The sequence below is a fragment of the Mirounga angustirostris genome, unplaced genomic scaffold (genome assembly GCF_029215605.1).
Source record: "Mirounga angustirostris isolate CCGP_5_RB_7025 unplaced genomic scaffold, mMirAng1.0.hap1 SCAF_12, whole genome shotgun sequence".
Classification (NCBI taxonomy): domain Eukaryota; kingdom Metazoa; phylum Chordata; class Mammalia; order Carnivora; family Phocidae; genus Mirounga; species Mirounga angustirostris.
In genome coordinates, this window is record NW_026991720.1 from 45,463,156 (window position 1) to 45,489,777 (window position 26,622).

The 26,622-nt window shown below is 45.5% G+C and overlaps 1 long non-coding RNA gene across 1 annotated transcript in view; it reads left to right on the forward strand.

Annotated features, from left to right (window-relative positions):
* LOC123835431 (uncharacterized) overlaps positions 1-26,622 on the forward strand; it is a 50,992-nt gene that overhangs the window by 8,339 nt on the left and 16,031 nt on the right. The window contains exons 2-4 of the long non-coding RNA XR_008505243.2: positions 276-338; positions 23,208-23,360; positions 26,297-26,524. This is a non-coding gene — a long non-coding RNA (uncharacterized LOC123835431). The remainder of the gene's footprint in view (positions 1-275; positions 339-23,207; positions 23,361-26,296; positions 26,525-26,622) is intronic.

Sequence of the window (26,622 nt, forward strand, 5' to 3'; positions counted from 1 at the left end):
ATACAGGGTTCTTCCCTGAACTGGTTATATAATCCCTTTTCTTGAGAAGTGAGTGACCAGACTGCTGGCCTTCAAGGGACTTTTTGAGGCTTTGACAATGATTGTCATTGCAGTGAGAATAATATCCTCCCTGAATCCCCTTACTACAGAAAAGCTAGGCACCTGTCTTATTCATAACATTTACCCTAGGCACCTGTTTTATTCAAAAATATTTACCCCTTTACCTAAGAAGCAGAAAATTCCATGGCTTGATTTTCTGGGTCTTTTTCCCTTAGGTGCAGGCAGCTACAGCAGAGGCTAAAGCAGAGAGGTGCCCTGAAGAAGATCCTAAATATAGGGTGAGTGAACCTGGCCTGTGACCCACGTGGTCTGGCTTCCATAATTCTCTGGCACTGACTCTCCTTTCTGGCCCCTGAACCATTAACAAAGTTTTGCCTCAACTTCTAGCCTCCCTTAGCAAAGATTTGTTTCAGCCTGTTCTCCAACAACAAGGAGGTAAGGTCCCTTGAAACCTTAGTGATGATGTCAGTGGCTAAGGCAGGGTAATTTATTGTAAGATTAATTTATGTTTTGATTTCACTGGCGTGGAAGCATTGGGAGGAAAGAGAACGGCTTCTCTTCCCTTCCCTCCTTGATCCCTAGGGCATAGGTAAGGGAAGATTTCATCTTCTAAAACTGTTAAATTAGGAGTCAGGGGAAGATAACCACTTAGGGACTTGTACAGTGAGAAGCAGAAGCGGCTAGAGTAGTAAGATTTTCTCTGAGACGAGGAGCAGAGGTCTGTGGATCCAGAAGAAATGGAGACCAGCAAGTGTTCCCAAATACACTGGTCACAGTGTCAGAGTCTCAGTGAGAGGTGGTTACTGTGGCACCCCTGGGAGGGGCTGGATCCAAGTGCTGGGACTCTTTGCCTTTGGGAAAGAATTCCTTTCCTCCAGCTTGGCACAAAAGTGACCATATGTTGGCCTTCAAGGTACCTCCTAGGATTTGGACAGGGAATGTCACAGTGGTGAAATAGTGTCCCCCTGGAAACTTTTGTAATGCTTAAGAGCCATGTCACCTGTCACATAGTTATTCAGTAAACACTTACCAAGCACCTACTGTGTGCCAAGCTTTGTTCTAGACACTGGAGGAACAGCAATGAACAAAACTGACAAACTTCCTATTCACAAGGAGCTTAGATTCTTTGGGACCAAGCGGACAATATAAAAATAAGCTGGTTGGGGCACCTGGGTGGCTCAGTCAGTTAAGCATCCAACTGTTGGTTTTGGCTCAGGTCATGATCTCAGGGTTGTGAGGTCGGGCTCTGTGTTGGGCCTGGAGTCTTCTTGAGATTCTCTGCCTCTTCCTCTCCATCTGCCCCTGCCCCCACTCATTCACTCCCTCTCTCTCTCTAAAATAAAATAAATAAAATCTTAAAAAAAATAAGCTGGTTAATAAACAGTTTCAGGTAGCGGTAAGTACTCTAAAAATAATAAAGCAGGGAGGGATGCCTGGGTGACTTAGTCAGTTAAGTGTTCAACCCTTAATTTCAGCTCAGGTCATGATCTCAGGGTTGTGAGATCAAGCCCCACATCAGACTCCATGCTGGGTGTGGAGCCTGCTTGAGATTCTGTCTCTCTCTCTGCCCCTCTTTCTCCTTCCCTCTCTAATAATAATAATAATAATAATAATAATAACAATAACAATAATAAGGGGCACCTGGGTGGCTCAGCTGGTTAAGTGACTGCCTTCAGCTCAGGTCGTGATCCTGGAGTCCCAGGATCGAGTCCCGCATCAGGCTCCCTGCTCAGCAGGGAGTCTGCTTCTCCCTCTGGTCCTCCTCCCTCTCATGTTCTCTGTCTCTCATTCTTTCTCTCTCAAATAAATAAATAAAATCTTTAAAAAAAAAAACAATAATAATAAAGCAGGGAAATTTGGTAAAGCATGACATGAGATGAGGCTAGTCTTTAGATAGGTGGTCAGGCCTCTCTAAGGAGGCAACATTTGATCTAGGATATAGAGATAACAAGGAATCAGCCATGAGAAGATCTGAAGTAATGGTATGTGTAAAGGCCCTAAGGTAGGAACCTACTTGGCTTGTGTAAAGAATAGTAAGAAAACCCATGTGTCTGGAATGTTGTGACTGAAAAGGAGAAAGATATGAAACAAGATCAGAGAAGTCTACAAAGTCCAGATCATATAGGTCTTGTAGGCCATGATAAAAAAAAAAAAAAGTTAATTATTTTCATCTGCAATGGGGAGTTGCTGAAGCATTTTAAGCAGGGGAGTAAATGGTCTGATGTCTGTTTTAAGATTATCATTCTGGCTGTGTGTGGAGATTGGGCTGGAATGAGACAAGAATGGGGACAGGGAAAGCAGTTAAGAGGTTTTTCTAACTACCAGTTAGATTTCCGGATTGGAGGAGTAACGGTGGACATGCTGAGACGGGCTGGTTTCAGGAAATACTTGGAAGGTAAAGCAAATCAGGCATACTGATGGATTAGTCATGTTAGAGGAAGAAGGAGAGTCAGGAAAAGAAAATCACAAAGATGGACTTGTGGATATTGGGGGCCTGAGCAAATGGGTAGATTGTGGTGTCATTTCCTGGTACAGAGAAAAGTGGGGAGAAGCAGCATCCCTGCCTCAGAGCAAAGGGATTTGTAAAGCATGATATGGATTAGGGCTGAGGAAGAATATGGTGAGGGGGGGCAGGAGAAGAAGATGGATAAGGTAGAGACAGATGCTCTGTGCAGGAGGACTTCCCTTCTGTCAGTGTTCGGTTTTCTGTGAAGGAGGAAGCAAAGTCATTTGTTGCCGGCAGGGAATCATTGCTTGGCTGTGATGTTGGGGAGGGTGGAGAAGGTCTGGAAAAGCCCTTGTGAAGAACTGAAGAACAATCCTGCTGGGAAAATGTGGGAAGGAGTCACCCAGCTGAGTGTGGAGACACTTCTGGGTCAAATTGTGTCCCCTAAAAAAGCATGTTGTATCCTAACCCCTGGTACCTCTATATGACATTTGCAAGTTCTGGGTGTACCCAGAGCATCTTTTCTTCAACAAGTCTTGTCTGTCTTCACCACCTGCGCTAAGTGACTCCAATGGAGTTGGAGTAGTCAATACCAGAGAGTTGACTCCTGTGTTAGACTGGCTCCTCCAAGATGCAGACACCAGTCAGGATTAAGTGTGCCAGGATTTTATTAGGGAAAATGAAAGGAAGTAGGAATCAGGGAGTTCAGGAGAACCACCAGACCATGATGCCCATCCGACCCCAAGTGAAGGTGAGGGAGCAACAGCTGGGTGAAGCATCCTAGCCTGCCATGTAGTCTCAGAAAGGTTCAGCAAAGCCATTGGGGGCGTTCTGGAACCAGGCTGACAACACAAGAGTCCCTGATACTCATAGGAACCATCTGCCATGGTGTGTGGGCTGCACTCAGTCACTGGCAGGGAGCAGCCTGCAGGAGACATGCCTCAGCACCAACACCATCATAGATTTCAAAGGGCAGCAGTTGGGGTCCTCAGTCGGTGACACTCCCTGTAGTAGGAGCTCTGTGAGCCACATTCTTGTGGTGCCACACCTCCCATCGGATCAACACTTAAGTCAGGTTTAGATTTAGTTTTGTCTGGTCCCTTCTGGATCCTTTGAATTCCAGCCAATGGAACATGATTGAATTTGCCACACACTACTTCCCAGCCCAGCCTAGAAGAACTCCCGTGTGCTGTCCTCTGTGCCCTTCCCTTTCTGTTGGCTGGATGTTGATGTCCACATGTTAAAGATGGCAGACCCTGGGCCCTGAGTGACTGTGTGAACAGAGCCCGTTGCCCCTCACCCCTTCTGATAAGCTGTTTGGACTGTTGACATGAGCGAAAAGTAAATTTCTATTGCATTTGAGCTGTGATACATTCTGGTCTATTTGTTAGAGCAGTAAGCTTGCCCAAGCTATCATACTACCATGGGCCAGCTCTGAGAAAGATGATAAAGATATCTGGGACACAGGAGAAAGAAGGAGAGAGTGAAGACAACATTTGATTTACAGAAGTTCTGTTGATACATGACTTTTTAGGAGTGTGGAGTTGGGCTGTGCTGGGATCACTCACTCAGTTGATGGGGAATTATCCCGAGTGAGGGGACTTGACTGGTGGTCCTGGTACACTTCTCGGGGCCAGTAGCTCTCCAGCTTTCTCATGCCCCTACTTGGAGTGAGGTACCCACCCCTTCTCTTTTGCCTTCTGCCATTTGTCCTCCAAGCTAAGGTATGTGTGGGATTCCCAGGAGCCTCACTCTGGTTTTCTTCCAGCCTGTGCCTCTAGGATCCTAAGGGATGCTTCCCAGACCTTGGTGTGGGAGGGAGGAGCTCGTGTCTGATCCCATCTCCCTAACTCTCTCTGTGGCCTTCGACAGGGCCTTTTCCCTCTCTGGCCTCAGCCTCCCTCTCTGAACAACAAAGGCGACTGGACCCGCTGACCTCTGGCCCCTTTGCGCTCTTACTGTGGGTTTATGAACTTGTGACTTCGGGGAAGCAAATCCCTAAGAAATGGAAGGAGAGCAGGTTTCCCTCTGTCCAACAGAGGGGAGCAGTTCCCCACAACTAGCACCTAGGCAGCCACAGGCCCAGCCTTCAGCGGCTTTCAGAGCAGAAAGGAGCCAGCATTCCAAGCACAAGAAACCCGCCCCGAGATGGGGAGCACAGCCCTATGAGAAGTCATTCAGGCCGTGCCTCTTCTGCAGAGCGAGGGGGTGTCAGTCACTAAATATTAGTGGGGCTCTGGCTTTGCCAGTTTGATGGGAAGGAGGAAGCTTATGTAAGCTAGAAACACAAGACAGGCAAAAACAAACAAAAGGCTTAGCAAAGCTAGGTGCTACTCCTAGATTGACAAGCCTTCAGCGGAATGGGACCTCAGACTTCGGGTTTGAATTGTGCCCCTCCAAAAGACCAGGCCATCTCAGATTGTAACCTTATTTGGAACAAGGGGGTCAGTGCAGATATAATGAGTTGAGTTCATATGGGAGTAGGGTGGACCCTTAATCCAATATGACTGGTGTCCGTATAAAATGAGGGGAACTTGGACACAGACACAGACACAGAGGGAAGATGGCCACATTAAGGATGGAGGCAGAGGTTGGAATCAGGCTGCCAGAAGCTGGGAGTATCTCCCCTGGAAGCTTCAGGAGGAGCACGCCCTGCCAACACTTCCAGCCTCCAGAACCATGAGACAATACGTTTGTTGTTTAAGTCCCCAGTTTGGGGTGCTTTGTTACTGCAGCCCCACAAATTCGCACCCTCCGCCCCTCGCCTTCCAGGGCAGAAATGGTGCGTTGACTCAGTCCCACCTCTGCGGCAGGATTTGTCACACTGCACAGCATTTCTTGGTGCTCTTGGTTTTAATGCAGAATTTGGGCACCTTGAGCCAGACTGCTCCAACTAATGCCTCACCTGGCTCTTTGCGGGCATCTGAGCTGTGGTCCCTGCTCCATGCTCCCTGGAGGGGATTGGGAGGAAGAGCCCCTCAGCCTCCTCCCAAACACCTCTCACATGGGCTATTTGTTTACTCTCTGGGCTTCCTGTCCACACAGGGCAGCTCTGACCCAGAGAAGGTTCTTTATGTTGGACAAAAATATGCCTCCCTACAGCTTCAGCCCGTCAGTCCTTGCCGTGTACTCTAGAGCCACAAAAAACCCTCTGTACCCTCTGCCTTTAAACATTTGCACACAGGAGCCTTATAGCCTTAAACATTCTCTGGTCCCTGATCCCTCAGAACTGCCTCATCGGTGTAGCTTACGGATGGCCACCTAACCTAGACAGCTCCAGTTGTTAAACTCCCCCTTGTAGTTAGGGACCAAGATTAGACACGATACACCTGGTGTATGTTCTAACCAGAGTCAGGGGGCCAAGAGCATCACCTCCCTGGTTCTGAACTCAATACCTCTGATGATGTAACCTAAAGCCACCTGAGAGACTGTGACTATTACGGTTTCAGGAAAGCGGTGAGAGATGACAGGTTCCTTGGTCACCAGGAATACTTCCATGGGTACAGAGGTGGTGCGAAGACCATAAACTGCCTGAGGAAGGAGTGGTATCCATCCAAGTGCTCAAGTGAGAATTCTGGCTTCTGAACTTGACCTCTTTCTCTCCTTTACCTATCAAATACAGTTCTTGCTGATTTTATTTATCTCCAGGTCTGCCTAAAATCTGTTTCTCCTTCCCCGACTGCTCCATCATCTCTTATCTGGGTCCCTGTGACAAGGTTCCCTGTCTTCAGACTGGCTCCCAGCAATCTTTTCTCCTCACTACACTTACAGTAAGATACCTGATTTGGAAATGTGATCATGTGACCTACACACACACACACACACACGCACGCACATACGCAAAACCTACCCACCCACCCCCATGTTTTCAGGATAAAGCCCAGTGTCACCATGGCCTGCCTCCCAGCCTCACTCCCCATGTAATGTATGATCCAGTCTTACTAACTTACAAGAGGGGTGGTCATTTGCCTTTCGCCTCTGCACATATTCACACCTGGAACATTTTCTTTCATCTCTATTTCCCATTACACCCTCCCACCTAGCATATGCCTTCTACCAGGAACAGTTCTTGGATACAAACAAGATCCCATTCAGGCTAGCCCCAATGACAGGACATGTATTAGGGAGACAGCAGGAGGACTCACAGAGTCAGCAGGAGCCTGGAGGCCACGCTCAAGAATGAAACAGCTCTGAATGGCCAAGAAGCAGAGGCCGGGGTATTAATTAGAACTTGCATTTGACTGTAAGTCACAGAGACATGAAATACAGACACAGAACAACACAGTGCTCTATTTTTAGCCATCTACAAAGAAGCTCAAAGATGAGAAATCCAGGGCAGGCTCAAGACTTGAGGATGTTGGGGCTGACTTCTCTGATGGTTGATGAAGTTCTAAGTGATGTAGGAAAGACATTAGGGTTCGAAGCCGACGGCCAAGACAGAATTCTTGGGACGTCTTTGATGCAAAATGGTGGTTTTATTAAAGCACGGGGACAGGACCCATGGGCAGAAAGAGCAGCACTGGGGTCATGAGAAATGGCCCATTATAGACTTTCAAGTTGGGAGGGAGGTAAGGATAGTGTAAGTCTCTAAGGAATTTTGGAACCAAGGTTTCCAGGACCTTGAGGGGCTAGGTATTATTGGGAAAAGGTCATTTATTACTGTCTAATAAAACCTGAGTCATGAGACCCTTCAGATGTATATCAGTGGATCATATGCTTGGGGGATGATTGCCAACACGTATCTTGGGGGGTTTAGAGATAAAGGAAATTTCTAAAGGAATTTTTATATGTTAAAGTAGACTTGCAGGATCCTGGGGGGTCGGGCTAAGATTGCTTTGCCCTTAGCAAAGTATTAACATCGAGGCAGCTGAGTCCCTAGAGGAAGGTCACTCTGCCTGTTTCAAGGACTTGTCAGTGGGCTGTATGTAGGTAGTAAGGAAATTTAATACTTTTTCTTCTGCCTTTGTTTCCCACATCACCAAGCATTAGGCCCACGTCTTACGCAGAAAGAATAAGGAAGCAGGACCAGCACATGGACCCTCACAGGTGCCTCCCTCCTCAGGGGCGCTCGCAGAAGCCACGTGCAACAAGTTCTGACATCTCGTTGACAGAGGCAGGAGGGAAGGGGAGGAAACTGGCATGAGAGCAGAGGGGGATACTGGCAAAAGAGAAGCCCTTTAAATCTTCCAGGGACAGACGAAAGGAAATTCTTTGATGTTACCCACAGTTTACCTGCCTGGAAGAAGAGGGTGAAAAGGTCTGTTTAGCTGGAAAGGTGTCTCTGCCATCTCAGGGTCGGCCTGAGATGGCATGCTGGCCAGATGCCAAAATGCATTCAGCTCACTGTTGATTTATTCCTCCTGAAAACAGCAGGTGGAGAAATCTCTCTCAGCGCCATGGCAACCAGATCTCACTCTCCTGTAACAGGAGAATTGGCGAGTGCACCCCTGCAGGCGCTGATCCATTAGCGTGCGCTAAGCTCCGTTCGAGGCCAGGCCCTGTGCTGGCTGGTTGGAACGCAGAGATGCATAAACTGAAGCCCCCTGCTTTATGGGCGTCCACAGGCTGCCAGAGGAGACAGACGTGCACAGCCAGCAGCATACTAAGTAATCCACAGAAGGGACAGAGCCCGTGCTGCCGCAGGGGCGGCTCCCCCGCGGGATCCGGGAACTGACCGGCGGGGCTTCTCTGAAGAGCTGAGCTTGACTCGAATTTGGCAGAGTCGGTCACAGCTGGTCAAGAGCAGGAGCTGGGGAAGCCTGAGGGTTGTGGCACCTTTGAAGAACAACAGGCACAGCCGGAGCCCAGGGCTCTCGAGGGTGCTGGAGACAGACCGGGAGAGACGCAGGGGTGCTAACGCAGAGCACTCCGCAGCCACCGCCCTCGCTCCCGTCAGCCACAGCCTAGTGCCCAATCCAGGCGCCAGGTTCCAGCCCCACCCCTTTTTTTAACCCCTTCCCTTCTTTTATTTTTTTTAAGATTTTATTTATTTGAGAGACAGCACAAGTGGGAAGGAGAGGGAGAGAGAATCTGAAGCAGACTCCACGCTGAGCGCAGAGCCCAACGTGGGGCTCGATCCCACAACTGCGAGATCATGACAGGCGAAACCAAGAGTCCAGCGCTTAACCTTCTGAGCCACCCAGGCGCCCCACCCCTTCCCCTCTTTTAAAAAAAATCCTCTCTTGATATCACAATGATCACGATAGCACGATACCACCTTCTCCTCCACCTTCTTCTGCAGTTCTGGCTGCCCATCCTCACTCTTCTTATTTCCTCCCTCACCTCTTTAAATTCTGACCTTCTTCTCAGGCTACACTGCCTCTGGACATATTAGAAACCTCTCTGTCTCTATTTTTCCTTGTGTATTGGTCTCAGTTTCTTCTACCACAAGATGAGCCCTCTACACATGTCTGGGGACATGACAGCAAGAACCCCAGTGTGGCAAACATTATGGAAACACATTTCCCCCATATCCATCTATTGATCCTGGAGAATGATTGTGATTGGCATTGGTTGGGTCATATGCCTGCCCTAGGACCTGTCACTGCTATCATAGTGATGGGGCAGTATGGTTCATGATGAGGGAAATCAGCCTCCATGACTGGCCCAATCAAGGTCACATGGAGTGAGTGGAAAGGCAGTTTCCAAAGGCAAGTGTGTCAGGGCTCTGGTCAGGAGATGGGAACTACATGATGTTAACAGGGAGAGTTGAATATAAATGATTATTAACTGATAACAGAGGCTTAACCACCAAGGGATAAAGAGAGCTCTAAAAAATACAGGAACAGATGAAAACAAAATGTGGTATATATGTGCTGTAGAATAGTATTTCACCATTGAAGGAAGGAAATTCTGACATACACCATAGCACGGATGAACCTTGAAAACAGTATGCTAAGTGAAATCAGAAAGATACAAAAGGACAAACACAGCATGATTCCACTTCCATGAGACCCTTGGAAAAGGCAAGTCATGGAGACAGAACGTAGAAGAGAGGTTACCAGGGCCTGGCGACAGGGAATGGGGATGGAGTTTCAGTTTGGCATGATGGAGAAGTTCTGGAAGTAGATAGTGGTGATGGTTCCCCAACATTGTGAGTGTACTTAATGCCACTGAATTGTATACTTAAAAGTGGTTACAATGATTGATTTTATTTATGTAGAGTTTACCACAATTTTTAAAAGTCTGCAGGTGTGGTGGAATGAGTAGCTGACACTAATCTAGCACTGAAGCAGAAGACCCAAGGAAGAAACTGGGAAGGACCTTCCCCCCTGCCCCCATGCTGAGAGTCAGACCCCCTGGAGAGACATTCTGTGGCCCTTCTCTCTGACACACAAAGGTACAGTTTAAAGGGGCGCAGGTCACTCCAGTTGGGCTCTGTTGTTGAGTTTGATTTGGCTCACCGTTGCATCAGTTTGGTTAAGGAACATGAACAGGTCTCTGATTGCCACACATGGCCTCACCCAAGACCCCTTGAGCCTGAAGAGAAGCAGGTGAATTTGTATCCGTCAGGTAGAAACAAGGTTGTCCCAGTCAGGTGTCTGAACAGTATGAGGGGATGTTCAGAAGCATGTTCGCCAGTGCTGTTGGAGCTTCGGGCCAGAGGAATACTTGAGAAACATCCGTGACCTTGTGAATTCTCCTATTTCCATAGTGTGCAGGCAGGGATGACCAACCCCACAGGAGGGCAGGCGGGAGCGGTAGGGGCCGCCTGGCCCAGGCAGACCGTGTGACTGCGCCCGGTGTCATGGACAAGGTGTGGGGTCATCGCATCCCTGCCCTCACAACTCAGCCCCTCCAGGGTCCAAGGTGTGTCCTCCCCAGGCGCTGGGGGATTGCTCTCCCTCTACCCCACAGAATCGGCACAAGCCATTCCAGCGCCTGTACCTTCATCTTTCGTTCAGCTGTCCCCAGCACGTGCCCAGACCTTCTGTCCAGAAGGGACAAGTGCAGGAGTGACAAGGGCATTTTTACAGAACTTACAGAAACCGACTACAGAGCTGTATGGGTCACTGCAGGAGGATTCAGTGAGCAGGGCTCTCAACCAAGTGACCATTATCTTTGAGATCTAGGACCATCTCAGGCCAACAAGAAAATCCAGGTAGCTGAAACAGCATTAAGTTTGTGTCCTCTCACTCCATTTTCGGGTCTCTTTGTAGCTGTTAGGGGGAAAAAAGAGCACTGTAACCAGGAATGGTCAGGGTAGAATCCCAAATTTTCAAAATAGGCTTATATTGCTCACCACCCCTTTTGTCCTGATCATTCCTCAGAAAGCACCAGGGAGAGATGATCCCATGCTAGGCATGGCACATTGAGGGACCGTTAGTCGGCTTGAGCTGCCATAACAAAATGCCACAGCCTAGGTGCCTTAGACAATAGACATTTGCTTTCTCACCCTTCTGGAGGCTAGAAGCCCACCATCAAGGTGCTGGTGGATTCATGTTCTGGTAAGAGCCCTCTCCCTGGCTTGTAGGGGACCACCGTGTGCTCACATGGCCTTTGGTATTAGCCATGCCCTGGTATCTCTTCTTCTTTTTGTAAGGACACCAGTTCTACTGGATCAGGGCCCCACACATGATCTCATTAAACCTTAATTACACCCCTAATGACCCTATCTCCTAATACATTGGGGGTTAGGGCTTCAACCTGTGAATTTAGGGGGGAACATAGTTCAGCCTGTAACAGTAACCCAGCTGAGGAGGAGGTGACAGGGGTAAAGTTAGATGTCTGGATGTTAAGTTTGAAGGACACTGTTCCAATGCTGGATAATGCCACATGCCTGCAGATGACAGGAGCATGACAAGACCGTGACATACCTTGACAATGGGCCATCTCTTGGGTGGCCTTTGCATTATCAACCGCAGATGGTATGGAAAGCTGAAAACAAAACACGGTTTTGTTTCAAGGGCCATAAGGGCCCATGTCGGTTATGGAGCTGCTGTATTCCTTAGTGCCTAGAACAGTGCCTGGTACATCACATGTGCTTGATATATTAATAGTCACTGGGCTTCTTTGCCTATCTCATTCTTTTAAACTCTTTTATTTCCATTTTATTTTGTTGAATTTTTGTCATTCCTGTCTTCTGTGTCCCTAATATTTTCAGCAGTGTTTTTCCTCCCTTGGGCTGTTTTGTTTTTCTTTATTTTCTTTTTTACACTTTTTTCCTGAGCTCTCATTTCGCCTCCTGAGGTCTTCCCATCTTTTCCCTGTGCTCTTTCTTCATAGAGGCAGTCCCTTCATCAAGTCTTTTAAATGCCTGGCAATTGTTTGGTTACAGCTTTTGTCTGCTCTATGGCAGCATTTTCCTGGTAAGCGTTTCACATCTGCCACTTGCTTTTCCTATCCCATTCCTGTGCATGGAGAGATCCTCTGCATTTTCCTTTTGATGAATCACCTTTGAACAAGTGGAGTTTTCCCTGGACCAGCTCTTTGCGGGAGCGACGTGTGGGATGGGTCAGAGCAATGCTCCTTGCTAGCCGGAATTTTTCCTGATGATCCAGGGTTCACACATGAGCTTGATCAACCTTCACTTCTCAGCTTAGGCATGTCTCAGCAAGTTTGGCAACCCAGAGATGCGGGCCTCTGCCAAGGAGATTTGCATGATTTGATTTTCATTTATTTATTCCTTTTGTTGCTTGAATGATATGAGAGAAGAAGTTTATGTCCCAGTGCCTGGGGGCAGAGAGAGAGGGTGGAAAGACAGGGTGTCTGCAGGTGTCCTCAGGAGGACCAGGTTTGTAGCTGTCTGGAGAGAGTTGCTGCAGGCAGCAGAAGACAGAGCTCTTCTGCTTCAGGGCCAGATGCTCGTGTGAGAGGCCACAGCATGGCAGAGAGGGCAAGCGCTTCTCCCCGCTCCTGCCAGGATCAGGGGCTCAGGAACGGGCTGAGAGGAACGCAGCCCTGCTTTGGCATCATGTGAACTGAAATCTTGGGTTACAGGGAACAGAAGCCAGCTGACCAACGTGGGCAAGCACCCAAGCTTTTCTTTCTCCTTCCACTTTCTCCACATTTCCTGTGCCTCCATCAACAACAGGACCACCCTCCCCACATCTTGCCAGCCTGGTCTCCTCCTGGTCCTGGACCCAGGCTTGGCCTAGCACCTTTTAAGACCTAGTTAGGAGTCTAAATGTTTGAACATCTTAATCAAAGAGGAATCTATTGTAGATCACAAGATCAAAGGAGGAATTGAGTATCAGACTCTGTATAGATGGGGCCCTGCCTCAGGTGGCTCAGCTGGAATCCTCTTTGGACTTCCCTTCAGGTTCAAATTCCTAGAGAGAGAGTCTTATGTTTATCAATAATAAGAGAAAAGAACTAAAATACATCAGCCGCCAAGGGCTAATGTCATCTTTTTTGCATTTGCTTTTATAGAAGAAACACCAGTGCAATATCATGCTCGAGCCTGTCCTTCCTAGAGATTACCAGACCATTTCATTTATTCAGTTAAGATCAAAGGAACCAAATGATAGCAATGGCCAAACTTTTTTTTAAAGATTTTATTTGAGAGAGAGAGCACGTGGGTATGATCGGTGGAGAGGGGCAGAGGGAGAGGGAAAAGCAGACTCCTGGCTGAGCAGGGAGCCCCATGCAGGGATCAGTCCCAGGACTCTGGGATCATGACCTGAGCCCAAGACAGACACTTAACCGATTGAGCCACCCAGGCATCCTAGCAATGGCCAAACTTAATCATCAATAACCCTATATTTTGACATGGGTAAAAATAAACTCTTTTATTTAAACTCTTTTCACTATGGGTTTCAAGTTAAAATATGATATTTCTTTGGAAATGTCTGTTTCCTTTTATAATCTTTATATAATCCAGGTTACTGTTGCCCTTGGTTCTTCATTTAGCTACTAAAAAGATTTGATCTCAACTCAGTCCCATCCATATCACCTATTGGCATGAGTTGTGTGGAGCTCAGATGAAAAGCTTGCTGAAAGCCTGCCTAAACCCAACTCAGCAGTCTAAAGGAAATTCTGATGAGGAGAATTTGGAGAGGACTAAATTTGGGGAGGATTCAATTAAATCGATAGAAGGATTAAAAATTGGACTTAAGTAAGAAAAAGGAATTCATGGAGAAGAAAAAGATGTTTCATTACACAGAGAAATTAAAACCTGAAGCAATTACCATTGAGATTTTTGTTCAGGAAATGAGTATCGACTACCTACTGGGTGCCAAATGAGGTACTTCATGCTAACGGTACCAAAATAGATAAGACCTAGGCCTGGAGCTCATTGAGCAGTGGAGAAAGTATTTGCATGTTTCTGAGGAATCATCAGGAACTGGGATCAACAGTCTATTATATTTTAATTGCCATTTTTTTTCCTGATTATAAAAACAGTGCATGCTTATTGAAGAGAATTTGGGAAACAAAGAAGAAATTTAAAATGGTCTCTGATGCTGCCAGCAGAAATAATCACTGTTAATGTTTTTTGTAAATATATGTGGTTATAATAAACACTGGCATTGATTAAGTGAATTCCATGTGCTAGACTCTCATTTCATCATTAGCTCTATGAAGTGGGTACCATAATCATCATCCTCATTTTACTGATGAGGAAACAGGTTTTGAGGTTAATCTGCTCAAAATCCCATGGCTAGGAATTGGCAGAGGTAGAACTAATCCAAGACTCATCTTGTCTTCTTCTCAAGCTCTCATAGCACCCCAGGGACCAGAAGGACCCAGCAGCCAAGCCTTTGTCATCAGAGGGGCAAGGCGCTTCTGAATATAGCCCCATGGCTACCGCTCAGCTCTGACTTTCAGGGGCCTAATGCCCAATTCCTGTGGAGAGACAAAGGCTGAACTAGCTGTACTGTCTAAAAATAAGAACAAAACAATCCAGAAAAACTTGGTCTCTGGGAACTCTTCAGTAGTAATGCAAGGGGCAGAAAAGGACGGTTTGTCACACTCCTCGAGGAGGGCACTGTGAAGCCGAAAGGCAGTGCCTGCTGATGTCGTGCTGCCACCTGGTGGAATTAGTGGTATAGGACACTGTCCAACAAGACCAGCCCTGAAAACACTCCCTGGGAGAAGGAGAAATATTTGGAGAGAACTTTACAAGAAGTCGGAAGTCTTGCATTAGCGGGTAGGGACAAGAGTTATAACTGCTAATGTCACCCCCTTGCTCTCCCTATATCCTGATGGGGGATGAAGAAGCTCAGATGATGTATATTTACCTATAATCATAAAAAAATGTTTTCTTCAGTACTTTATAATAATGAAATTATCTCTGATGTTCACGCACCTGAAATACTTAGTAGATCTACTAGATCATCGTCAGGAGTTGGTGGACTGGCATCTAACATCAAAAGCAGGGCACAGAGTAAGGGATCAAAAAGTGCAATCTGGAGGCGCCTGGCTGGCTCAGGAGGTAGAGCATATGACTCTTGATCTCAGGGTTGTGAGTTTGAGCCCCACGTTAGGTATCGAGATTACTTTAAAAATGAAACGAAACAAAACAAAGTGCCATGTGTTGGGTTCGTCCGTTTCACCCCGCCTGGGATGAGAGGCTCTCAATCGTTGCGGTACTAATGAGAGCGGAAAGCCCTCCTGCCCAGATGCTCATGTATATTGATGACCTGACTCACTTGTCCTCGTGAGTCCCTTTTTGAACATGACTTAGAGGATTGTGATCATTGTCTTACATCTCCGTTCACTAGACAAAATAAGTTTAAAATAAAGAGATGTACGTCAAAAACGAAAAAGTGTTGGTTTTCTGCGTCTTCTGTCAAAAAGTCAGATGAAATGTCCCATGCAGGATGTCTGTGGGATTAGATATATTGTAGAACACAGGCACGGAATCTCAGGTTCAGGGGTGGACTTCAAGGAATCTACAGAACCCCCCAAATATTAGGCAAAATGCAATTTGTCTGAAAATGTGTTTCTACCCCCCCCCCCCCGGGGGAGAAGATCAAGAGCTTTCATCAGCTTCTGCAAATGACATATACCGAAAGAGAAGGTTCAAAATCATTGCTGGGAACCCCTCAGAAGGTCCCTCAAATCATAGGGTTCTCTACTGTTAATCAACATCACATGCACTACTGTTGTGAATTATCAGAATTATTAGCTTTAAATAAGTGATGATGGTGGTCAGGCAGACTTTCATCCTTTTCTCCTTTAGACCTGCAAACCCAACTAAAGATAGAGTCCATGTGAACGGGCACTGGGCAACAATAAGGGCCCCCCACCCCTCACCCCCCACCCCCGGTTCTGAGTTTGGCTCTGCCCTATAAAAGCTTGGTGACTTTGGGTACTTAATGCCCCTGGCTCTCATTTTCCTTATCTGAATAGTAAAAGCATGTGATGATATAATTTTTAAGTTCTTCTGCATTATTAAAATTCAATGATTTAGGAGAATGGCTTTCAAACTTTTTTAGCTTCAAACCCCATCCCAGGTTTCTGAAGATTCCCTGGGGCCACTGCAAAGATTTGATTTAAATTTGGAAGTCCTAGGGGCTCCAAGGAGCACAGTTTAAAAATTACTGTCTCTGGATAATTATGTGAGTTATCGAATTGATACGTGAAGAGGTAACTAACATTCTTAAAGAAGATTTTGCCAAAAAGTTGTGTTTAAATTGAACTTGGATGACAGTAAGATTTCCTATTGATTTAAATTAAATCTAGAATTAGGAGCCCCTGTGTCTTTCCTTTCCAATTGAATTTCTGATTGATAATCAATTAACAGAGTGTTCTCATTTAGCATTTTGCACTTTTTTGCTTTCCAGACTGCCACACATCTAATGAAAGAAAACCCTTAAAGATTATTGGGTTTAAATGAAGTTCTGGAAAAAGCAAATTTAATCTATGGCAGAAAATCAGAAGAATGGTGGTTGCCTCTGGGAGGAAGGGTGAGGATTTGCTGAGAAGGAATACTGGAACATTTGGGGGTGATTCGGGGTTATACATTGGTCAAAACTTAATGGAGATGCACAAAGATTTTTTTTTCATTTCATTGAATTTAAATTTCACATTTAAAATATGTGAATACAGTGGGACCTGTGTGGCTCAGTCGGTTGAGCGTCTGCCTTCAGCTCCAGTCATGATCCTGGGGTCCTGGGATGGAGCCCCACGTCAGACTCCCTGCTCAGTGGAGGGCCTGCTTCTCCCTCTGCCCCCCCCCATGCTCTCTCTCCCTCTCAAATAAATAAATAAAATCTTAAAAAAAAAAAAAGTAAAGAAAATTTTGTCACTTGCTATTATGAGGATGAGCCTTAAGGACATCATGCTAAGTGACATAAGCCAGTCTCAAAAAGGTCTTGTTCAGATGTAGCCTTATAGCATCTGCTCATGGCAAACTGACCATCTCTGATTTTTGCAGCCGGTACTTAACCCAGCAACCCTATCTAGATGAGGATACTATATAAGTCAGGATCTGGCAGGAAAAGGTGACTCACTCAAACAAGGCAACTGAGGAGAGTTTAATGAAAGGACCATCAATAGAGATGTGAAAGGTTCAGGGGATGGTTCCCCTCCACCTGGATTCCACCAAGGTCCCCACCCTTTATATGACCTTATGCCCCAGCCCTCTCCCTACTCCATCCCAGTTCAGGTGGCCCATCTTTAGTCCCTCTGGGGGTGGAGCTGTGGGCTCTGCCAGTGGTTGGCAGTCCCAGTGAGCAGGAAACTTAGCCGGGGAACCTTTGAAATACACCAGTGTCTGGGCCCCACCTCCAGGAGTTCTAATTTAATGGGTCTCGGGTGCAGCCCGGGCATTGGTGCTGCTTAAAAGCTCTCAGGAGATTCCAGCAGGCCCAGATCAATTATTTCAGGCTCTCAGAGGCGTAGGATTGGGTACTTCTTCGAATCTCCCCAGTACAGCCAGAACCAAGAAGCTCTGTTCTGTTTTCTATCAAAATCTGTTGCTTTGGCATAAACTTGGGGGCATAAACTCTGTTGTCCTCAGACCTTCCTTTCAAAGTGGATTTCAGAAGTAAAGTAATTCAATTTAAAAACTGAGCATTGATTAATTTCATCTTAATAACACTACTTGGGGTATTATCAGTAGCTCTGGCCAGAGCAGAGTTGAGAACAAGGGAATAGAGAAAAGCAACATCCATATTTCAGAGCATCATTATGCACAGTATCCAAAAGGTAGAAACACCTCAAGTGTCCACTGATAAGTGAATGGATAAGCAGAGTGTGATGTGTGCATAAATGGAATACTACTCAGCCTTGAAAAGGAAGGAGCTTCTGATACACGCTACAACATGGATGAACCTTGAGGACATCATGCTGAGTGACATAAGCCAGCCACAAAAGGACAGATACTATTTAAGAACATTTTTAAAGCAGGAATATTTAAATAGTTCAAAATACCTTCATACACACATTAGATGAGAAAAACCCCTCAGTCTTCCTCCTGCCCCACCCCCTGGGCTTGCTCCGGATACTGGGAGAGCAAATTTTACCATCTTCCTTTCTTCTTAATCAGGCCTGGTGGGAAGACCCCGCTGGGCCTAAGAACATGAACTCACTGGAAAAGAAAAACAACTTCGCAGGCTCCTCCTAATTCACCATGTGGTCAGCGAGGGTGTCCAGAGTGAGGGGCTCAGCTGTCCAGAAGCAAGCCAGCAAGGACTCCATCATGGGTGGGACCACCTGGGGCAGGGCTGGATAGTGGAAGAAGAGAAAAGTGGGAGTAAAACTTCTCTGCATAGTAAGGTAGAAGGAAACAGATGTTATTTCCATGCATACTGCTGTAGGAAAGTGTTCTTTGTTGACATGGATTCCCCACTGGACTGTCTCTGAGCAGTGTTTATCCTGCAAGCTGCATATGTGGGCTTCTGGCCAAGAGTTACCCACAGGGGGGCTGGAGGATCCCAGGGGAAAGGAGGCACCATGATGTCACCTAGCCCTGGGGAGGAGAGCTCACAGGGTCTGAGAGACCGGGAGTAATGCCCACCCTGGGCTCCTCTATTGGAGCTCTTTGGTGACTAGATTCTAAACTCACCCCCAGGGAAAGGGATTGCTGTGGTTTACTGTGTTCCACTGTGATGTTCAGGATAAAGGTACAGATTCCAGAGCAACACCAGTCTGTGTATGCTTCCCTGGATGGCCTACAGAACCGAAGAGGAGGGTTCAATTTGAGAAACCGAAAGTGAGGCTAGAGCTCGCTATGCCCATGAGAGGACTCTTATACAGCATTTAACATTTTCCCCCTTTTTAAAATTTACTTATTTTTATTTTTAAAAAATATTTATTTATTTGAGAGAGAGAGAGAATGAGCATGGGTGGGGGGGGCACAAAAAGGGAGAAGCAGACACCCCACTGAACAGGGAGCCAGACGTGGGGCTCGATCTCAGGACCGTGAGATCATGACCCGAGCTAAAGGCAGATGCTTAACCGACTGAGCCACCTAGGTGCCCCTCGTTTTCCTCTTTTGATTTTAGGAACAATAGTTAGCATCTAGTTTTTAGACACTTTTTCTGCTGTGAAAATCAACAAAGACCAACCAAATGAGATCATTTATTCAGGGCTTGCTATAGCAAAGGAGTCAGCCACCATCACACGTTTTGGCAGAGACCCAGAAGCAGGCAGAGGCGTGGGAAAGCTTTATCATGGAATGAGGGGAGGGCTGTGGCCGGCCCCAGTTGGAGGCTCTTGGCTTGTGTGAGCTGTAGGCTGGCTAACTAGAAGTGGGGTATTTTATGTGACTGGTCAGGAATGTATATTTGCTTTCTCTGGAAAAATGAGGGGCAAGAATTAGGGAGGCTGTTATTAATAATGTGCTGACCCTTTGGGTCTGATTGTTCCAGGGGTTCTTGCTTGATTTTCTGGACTGGTTGGTGGAGAGAGGTCTGACTTTCTACAAGTCTGACATAGAGAATAGATCAGCTCCCTGGGCTGGTTGCTGCAGGGTGTAGGTTAGAGGTCTCTTGGTATATGTGGTCTGGCCATTGTCCATTGGTATATTCAGTCTCTTGCTACCAAACCTTGAAGTGTCTCAGCCCGACAGTCTAGTGATGGTAGATTGCAGGAGTACGAAAGGATGGGCAACCGTTGGAAGTGCAGCTTTCTTTGCTTCCCCTCTGCTCAGGCCAGTGTGGCAAAGGCCATATCAGATCAAGGGGACCAGTGGTCCAGAAGTTCCAGGTGTGGCCACTACCAAGGCCCAAATCGAGGAGTGGCAGGTAACAACAGGGAAGCTCCCTCTGCATTGTGAACCGGCTCAGGAGTCACAAATCTGTAAGAGGAAGGTCACCTTGACAGCAAAAGGAAGCACTCCAGTTCTGCTGGCTTTGGAAGATAAGGGAATTCCCAGAGAGCGAAACCCTTTGATAAAATCCCTACTACCCCTGAGTTATTTCAGAGTTTGCCATTGAAAGTGATGTCAATCAGTCAATCTGTCCCAGCATCAAATTGTAAACAGCTTCTTTGCCCCCGCCCCCACCATCAGCTGAGCCCACCCTCTAACTAGAAATCTTCAGACGTGTCTCTGAGAATCATTTTCTGCCCTCTGACACCCTAAGATTTTCTTTTTTTTTTTTTTAAGATTTAATTTATTTATTTGACAGAGAGAGACACAGCCAGAGAGGGAACACAAGCAGGGGGAGTGGGAGAAGGAGAAGCAGGCTCCCTGATGCGGGGCTCGATCCCAGGACCCTGGGATCATGACCTGAGCCGAAGGCAGACGCTTAACGACTGAGCCACCCAGGCGCCCCTGACACCCTAAGATTTGGTTTGATTCTCATATGGCTTCTGGATTGCTGTATGGCTTGTTTTATTCATATTTACTTCTCTTAACCTCCACCAGACTGTAAGCTGTCTTTATCACCTGCGGTGCTGATGCAAGGCATTGCAAAAACACGGGCTGATCTGTGTCTCTGTGACAGATGACACATTCATTCTCCCAGTACATACTGAGAGGCTTTTTCCTGCCAAAGCAGAAGATAGGTGCTGGAGGACACAAAGAGAAGACAGCCACTGCCCACTGGCCTCAGGGTGTGAGAAAGCAGCCAAGTAATTAAAGACAATGTGATAAGTGCTAAGTAAAGGAATGGAAGTAAGTACAAAGTAGCTTGGGAACACAAATAAGGAAGTGACTTGCTTTGATAGGCAAATCAGGTCTCCCAGAAGAGGTAACACTTGAAGGCTGAGTGGAGGTTTTCCTTGGCAGAAAAGGAATAAGACATCCAGGTGGAGGGAGAAGTTTTGGAATGCGGAGTAGCTCAGGTGATGGAGTACCTCAGGTGATGGCATCCAGGGGCCAGCAGATGGGTGGATGAGGGCTGGTGGAGATGGAGCTGCCCATGTCCACAGGAACTAGACTACAAATGGCCTTGTTTGCCCTTTTTTTTTTTTTTTTTGAGATTTTTATTTATTTATTTGTTAGAGAGAGAGAGCACAAGCAAGGGAAGTGGCAGGTAGAGGGAGAAGCAGACTCCCCGCTGAGCAAGGAGCCCGACTAAGCGGGATTCAATCCCAGGACCCTGGGATTGGGACCTGAGTCGAAGGCAGACACTTAACCAGCTGAGCCACCCAGGCGTCCCTTGTTTGCCATTTTTATAAGGCATTTGAATTTTATTCTAGTGGCAACATGGAGTCTAGGCAGGCTGCTAAGCAGAGGAATGTCAAACATCTGTGTTTTATTATAATTTTGGTATCTGTGTGGCAGATGGATGGGGATGCCCAGTTAAGAGACTGCAGATTATAAGGACCTGAACTAGGACAGATGATGAGGGTGGAAAGGGAAAATGGGTTTAAGAGGTATTAAGGAAGGAGAATTGGTGGGACTTGGGAAGATGATATAGTTTTGGAATGTTGGTGAGGTCCAGAGCCCACGGCCAAGAAAGAATTCTTGAGACATCTTTGGTGCAAAGAGGTGATTTTATTAAAGCACGGGGACAGGACGTGGGCAGAAAGAGATGCACTGGGGTTCTGAGGAATGGCTGATTATGATTATATACTTGGGAGCTGGGCGAGGTAAGGAAAAAGGGAGGTTTTCAAAAGGACTTTGATATACTAAAGAAGACTTGGGGTACTGCCTGCCTTGCTATTGTCAAGCTAAGGTTGTTTTCCCTTGTAGTAAAGATTTAACATTAAGACGGTCAGGAGCTTCCTGGAGGAACGTTATACTCTGCCTGCCTCAAGTATTTGTCAATGGGCTGCAGGTTATAAGGGCATTTCCTATGTTTCCTTCTGCCTTTGTTTCCCACATTAGAGGGAGTGAAACAGAAAATTGGGGGTGCTAGGTTTTTAGCTTAGACAACTGGATTCGTGGTAAGGAATTGAGAGATCCAGTCCTGGGGTACCTGGGTGGCTCAGTCGGTTAACAAGGTCTGCCTTCAACTCAGGTCATGATCTCAGGGTCCTGGGATCAAGCCCACTTAGGGCTCCCAGCTCAGCAGGAAGCCTGCTTCTCCCTCTCCTGCTGCTCCCCCTGTTTGTGCTCTCTCACCCCGTCTATCAAATAAATAAATAAAATCTTTAAAAATAATAATAATTGAGAGATTCAGTCCTAGCTCACGATGGACATGCCCAGGGAAGCGTACCAGTGGCCATAACAGAGAAGGAGAGCACACCGTATGCACTCCATAGCCGAAATCACAAGGTGGCTCTGAAAATCTGTAAATCACTGCAGTTCCCTTCTGCTCCTGTGGTGTAAACTAGATCTTCCTTGGTAGTTTTCAGGCAGTCAGCTTGCCAAAAGGCAAAAGGGAAGTCCCACGGTATCACCTCCTGTGTGGTGTTTACCTTGATACACCCTACCCTACCTTTGTTCTATGATGGTCTGTGCTTGATTTGGTCTCCTGCATATATGAGTAAATATCTGCTGTGAGAAATGTCTCTGAATTATGCCTTGAGAGTTACTTGTGGAATCTCCATCGAGATCGGCCCACTTTGTTCCCCTGTTGGAGCCTATATGTGGCATCTCTTCTGGACACCTTGAATTCTGAATTGTCTTCCCTCAGCCCCTCTGGGGGGCCTCTTTGGGTGGCCATTAAGATTTGTGACTCTTGGGCACCTGGGTGGCTCAGTTGGTTAAGCGACTGCCTTCAGCTCAGGTCATGATCCTGTAGTCCCGGGATCGAGTCCCGCATTGGGCTCACTGCTCGGCAGGGAGTCTGCTTCTCCCTCTGATCCTCCTCCCTCTCATGCTCTCTGTCTCTCATTCTCTCTCTCTCTCTCAAATAAATAAATAAAATCTTTAAAAAAAGAAAAAAAAATTTGTGACTCTTGCATGCTAAACCTGGTTTCTGAACAGTTCTGGCTCCACAGCAGCTTGTTTTTTTGTTGTTGTTGTTGTTGTTTCCATTGGTGGAAGAAAAGCGGGTGGTTAAGCCTTGATTATCTGATCTCTGTCAAGTGGCAAATGGCTGGGAGCCTGGTGTCTCTTTGTCTTTTTTTGTTCCTGTTTTTCTTGAAGATTCTAATACTTGGGAAACCGGTATGTATACCTTAACATCACAAGACAATGGTTTAATCAAGCACTTGCCACCCTCAACTATAAAGTTGAAAATGCAGTTATGTCATATCCAACACTGTTGATTTATTATATTTTTTGACTATTAATACAATCCTTTGTGTTCTTTGTCTTATGCTCTGTATTTAGTTTTGCCAGTTCTCTGAGTATCTATAAATGAAAAAAGCCTTGCCCCCCTTGCAAAGGAAGGAAATATTTTCTTTTTTAAACAGTCTGTTAATAAGTATATTTCTCTCGTATTTGTGGAAATTAAAAAAAAATTTTTTTTTCAAGTAGGTCCACGCCCAGAGTGGAGCCCAACATGGGGCTTGAACTCCCAACCCTGAGATCAAGACCTGAGCTGGGCTCAAAAGTTGGACACTTAACTGACTGAGCCACCCAGGCACCGCATGTATTTGTGGAAATCTTTTTAAGCAGCTTTATTGAGAGGTAATTCACATACCATTAACTTCATTTAAAGCATAAAATAGAGTAGGTTTTAGTATAGCCAGAGTTGTGCAGCCATCACCACACTTTTAGAACATGTTTATCACCCCAAAAAGAAACCCCATACTCATTAGCAGTCATTCCCCTTTTTTCCCCAACAGCTGAACCCCCACCCCTAATCCCAAATCCTAGGCAACCGCTAATCTACTTTATATATAGATTTCCCTAATCTGAACGTTTCATATAAATGGAATCATACAATATGTGGTATATGACTGGTTTCTTTCTCTTAACATAATGTTTTCAGGGTTCATCCATATTGTAACACACATATCAGTACTTTATTTCTTTTTATAACCAAATGGTATTCCATTGTGTGGATATACCACATTTTGTTTATTCATTCATCAGTCAATGAGCATTTGGGTTGTTTCCACTTTTGGGCTATTATGAATAATGATGCTATGAACATTTATATACAAATTTTTGTGTAGACATGTGTTTTCATTTCTCTTGGGAATATGCCAAGGAGTGGAATTGCTGGGTCATATGGTAACTCTATGTTTAACTTTTTTGAGGAACTGCCAAACTGTTTTCTAAAGTGGGTGCACCATTTACATTTCCATCTGCAGTGTATGAGGGTTCCAATTTCTGCATATCCTCCCCAACCCTTATTACTTTTTGGCAATCCTAGTGGTATAAAGTGGTATCTCATTGTATTTGGTGTTTCTCTGATGGTTACCTATGTTGATCAGATATATGATTAGCAAGTAGTTTCTCCCATTCTTTGGATTTTCTTTTCACTTTCCTGATGGTATCCTTTGAAAAGCAAAAGGTTTTAATTTTGATGAAGTCTAATTTATTTTTTTTTTCTTTTCACTTGTGCTTTTGATGTCACATTTAAGAAGCCTTTGCCTAGCTGGTGCAGCCACTCTGGAAAACAGTATGGAGGTTCTCAGAAAGTTGAAAATAGAGCTACCCTATGACCCAGCAATTACACTACTGGGTCTTTACCCCAAAGATACAAATGTAGTGATCCAAAGGGGCACCTGCACCCCAATATTTATAGCAGCAATGTCCACAATAGCCAGACTATGGAAAGAGCCTAGATGTCCATCAACAGATGAATGGATAAAGAAGATGTGACATATATACACAATGGAATATTATGCAGCCATCAAAAAAAATGAAATCTTGCCATTTGCAATGATGTGGCTGGAACTAGAGGGTATTATGCTAAGCAAAATAAGTCAATCAGAGAAAGACAAGTATCGTATGATCTCACTGTTAAGAGGAATTTGAGAAACAAGACAGAGGATCATAGGGGAAGGGAGGGAAAAATGAAACAAGACAAAACCAGAGAGGGAGACAAACAGTAAGAGACTCTTAATCTCAGGAAACAAACTGAGGGTTGCTGGAGTGGTGGGGGGTGGGAGGGATGGGGTGGCTGGGTGATAGACATTGGGGAGGATATGTGCTATGGTGAGCACTGTGAATTGTGTAAGACTGATGAATCACAGACCTGTACCCCTGAAACAAATAATACATTATATGTTAATAAAAAAAAATTAAAAAAAATAAATGTAAATCTCATCCAAAAAAGAAAAAAGGCTTTGCCTAACCTAAAGTAATAAAGACTTATTATGTTTCTATCTAAGAATTTCATAGTTGTAGCCCTTACATTTAAGTCTATGACCATTTTGAGGTGATTTTTGCATACGATAAGAGTCCAACTTCATTCTTTTTTTTTTTTAAGATTTTATTTATTCATTTATTTGAGAGAGTGAGAGAGAGAGAGCACATGAGAGGGGGGAAGGTCAGAGGGAGAAGCAGACTCCCTGCCGAGCAGGGAGCCCGATGCGGGACTCGATCTTGGGACTCCAGGATCATGACCTGAGCCGAAGGCAATCGCTTAACCAACTGAGCCACCCAGGCGCCCCCAACTTCATTCTTTTGCATGTGGATATCTAGTTGTTCCAGCACCATTTTACTGAAAAGCCTGTTCTTTCCCCCCCCATTGAATTATCTTGGTACCCTTGTTGAAAATCAGATAACTATAAATACAAGCGTTTGCTCTGGACTCTCACTTTATTGATCTGTATGTTTTTCTTTATGCCACAACCACACTGTCGTTGCTTTGTAGTAAGTTCTGAAATTGGGATGTGTGAATCCTCTGATTTTATTCTTTTTTTTTTTTTTTTTCCAAATTGTTTTCACTCACACCAGCATCCCAGAAGTCCCATCAGATAGTTTTTGTTTTGGGTTGTTAATTATTGGAGATTAATTAGCCACAAGATTTTTTTTGTCATTTGTGAACACCATAGTTTATATCTAATTCAAACAGGCATATTTTCTATCAAAGGGGAGGGAAATGTATACAAAGAAAAAAGAAACAATTGAAACTTTTTTCATGACTTGGAAAATAAAGAACTCTAATTGAGGGGCGCCTGGGTGGCTCAGCTGGTTAAGCGTCTGCCTTCGGCTCAGGTCATAATCTCAAGGTCCTGGGATGGAGCCTGCTCCCTGCTAAGCAGGGAGCCTGCTTCTCCCTCTTGCTCTGCCTGCTTGTGCTCTCTCGCGCTCTCTCTCTGTCAAATAAATGAATAAAATCTTAAAAAAAAAACTCTGATAGCAACTGTAAATATACTGAACGTGTGTTTTTGGAATGCAGATGGAAGTAGGAATGATTGCTTCTGACTTTTCAGAGCTTCATGACATCCCAAGAAATTGTAGAGGTTCTGAGTACAAGGCTCTTTCTTCCATTCTCCACTAAAAGGAATAGGGAAGTTCAATAGAAATAAATGCAAATGAGCAATGTCAAGGTATGAGGGAACTCATATCTCAAAAATTCTTCTAACAGTTATCTAGCTTTCCTGACAGTTTGATAAGATATTTTCAATGTATGGGTATGTGATGGTTAATTTTGTGTCAATTTACAGGGTGTTTGGGGATGAAATTAACATTTAAATCTGGATTACCCTCCGAAATGTGGGTAGGCCTCACCCATTCAGTTGAAGAACTGAACAGAACAAAAAGACCAGCCTCCCTGAGCAAGAAGGAATTCACCAGCAGACTTTCTTTGGACTTCATCTGCATCATCCACTCTCCTGGGTCTCAAGCCTTCTGGCCCACACCGAAGATTTGGACTTGACAGCCTCCCTAACAGTGTAAGTCAATTCCTATAATAAGTCTCTCTCTATATGTATACCTCCCAATGGTTTGTTTCTCTGAAGAACTCTAATGAATACAGGGTATAAATAATTTC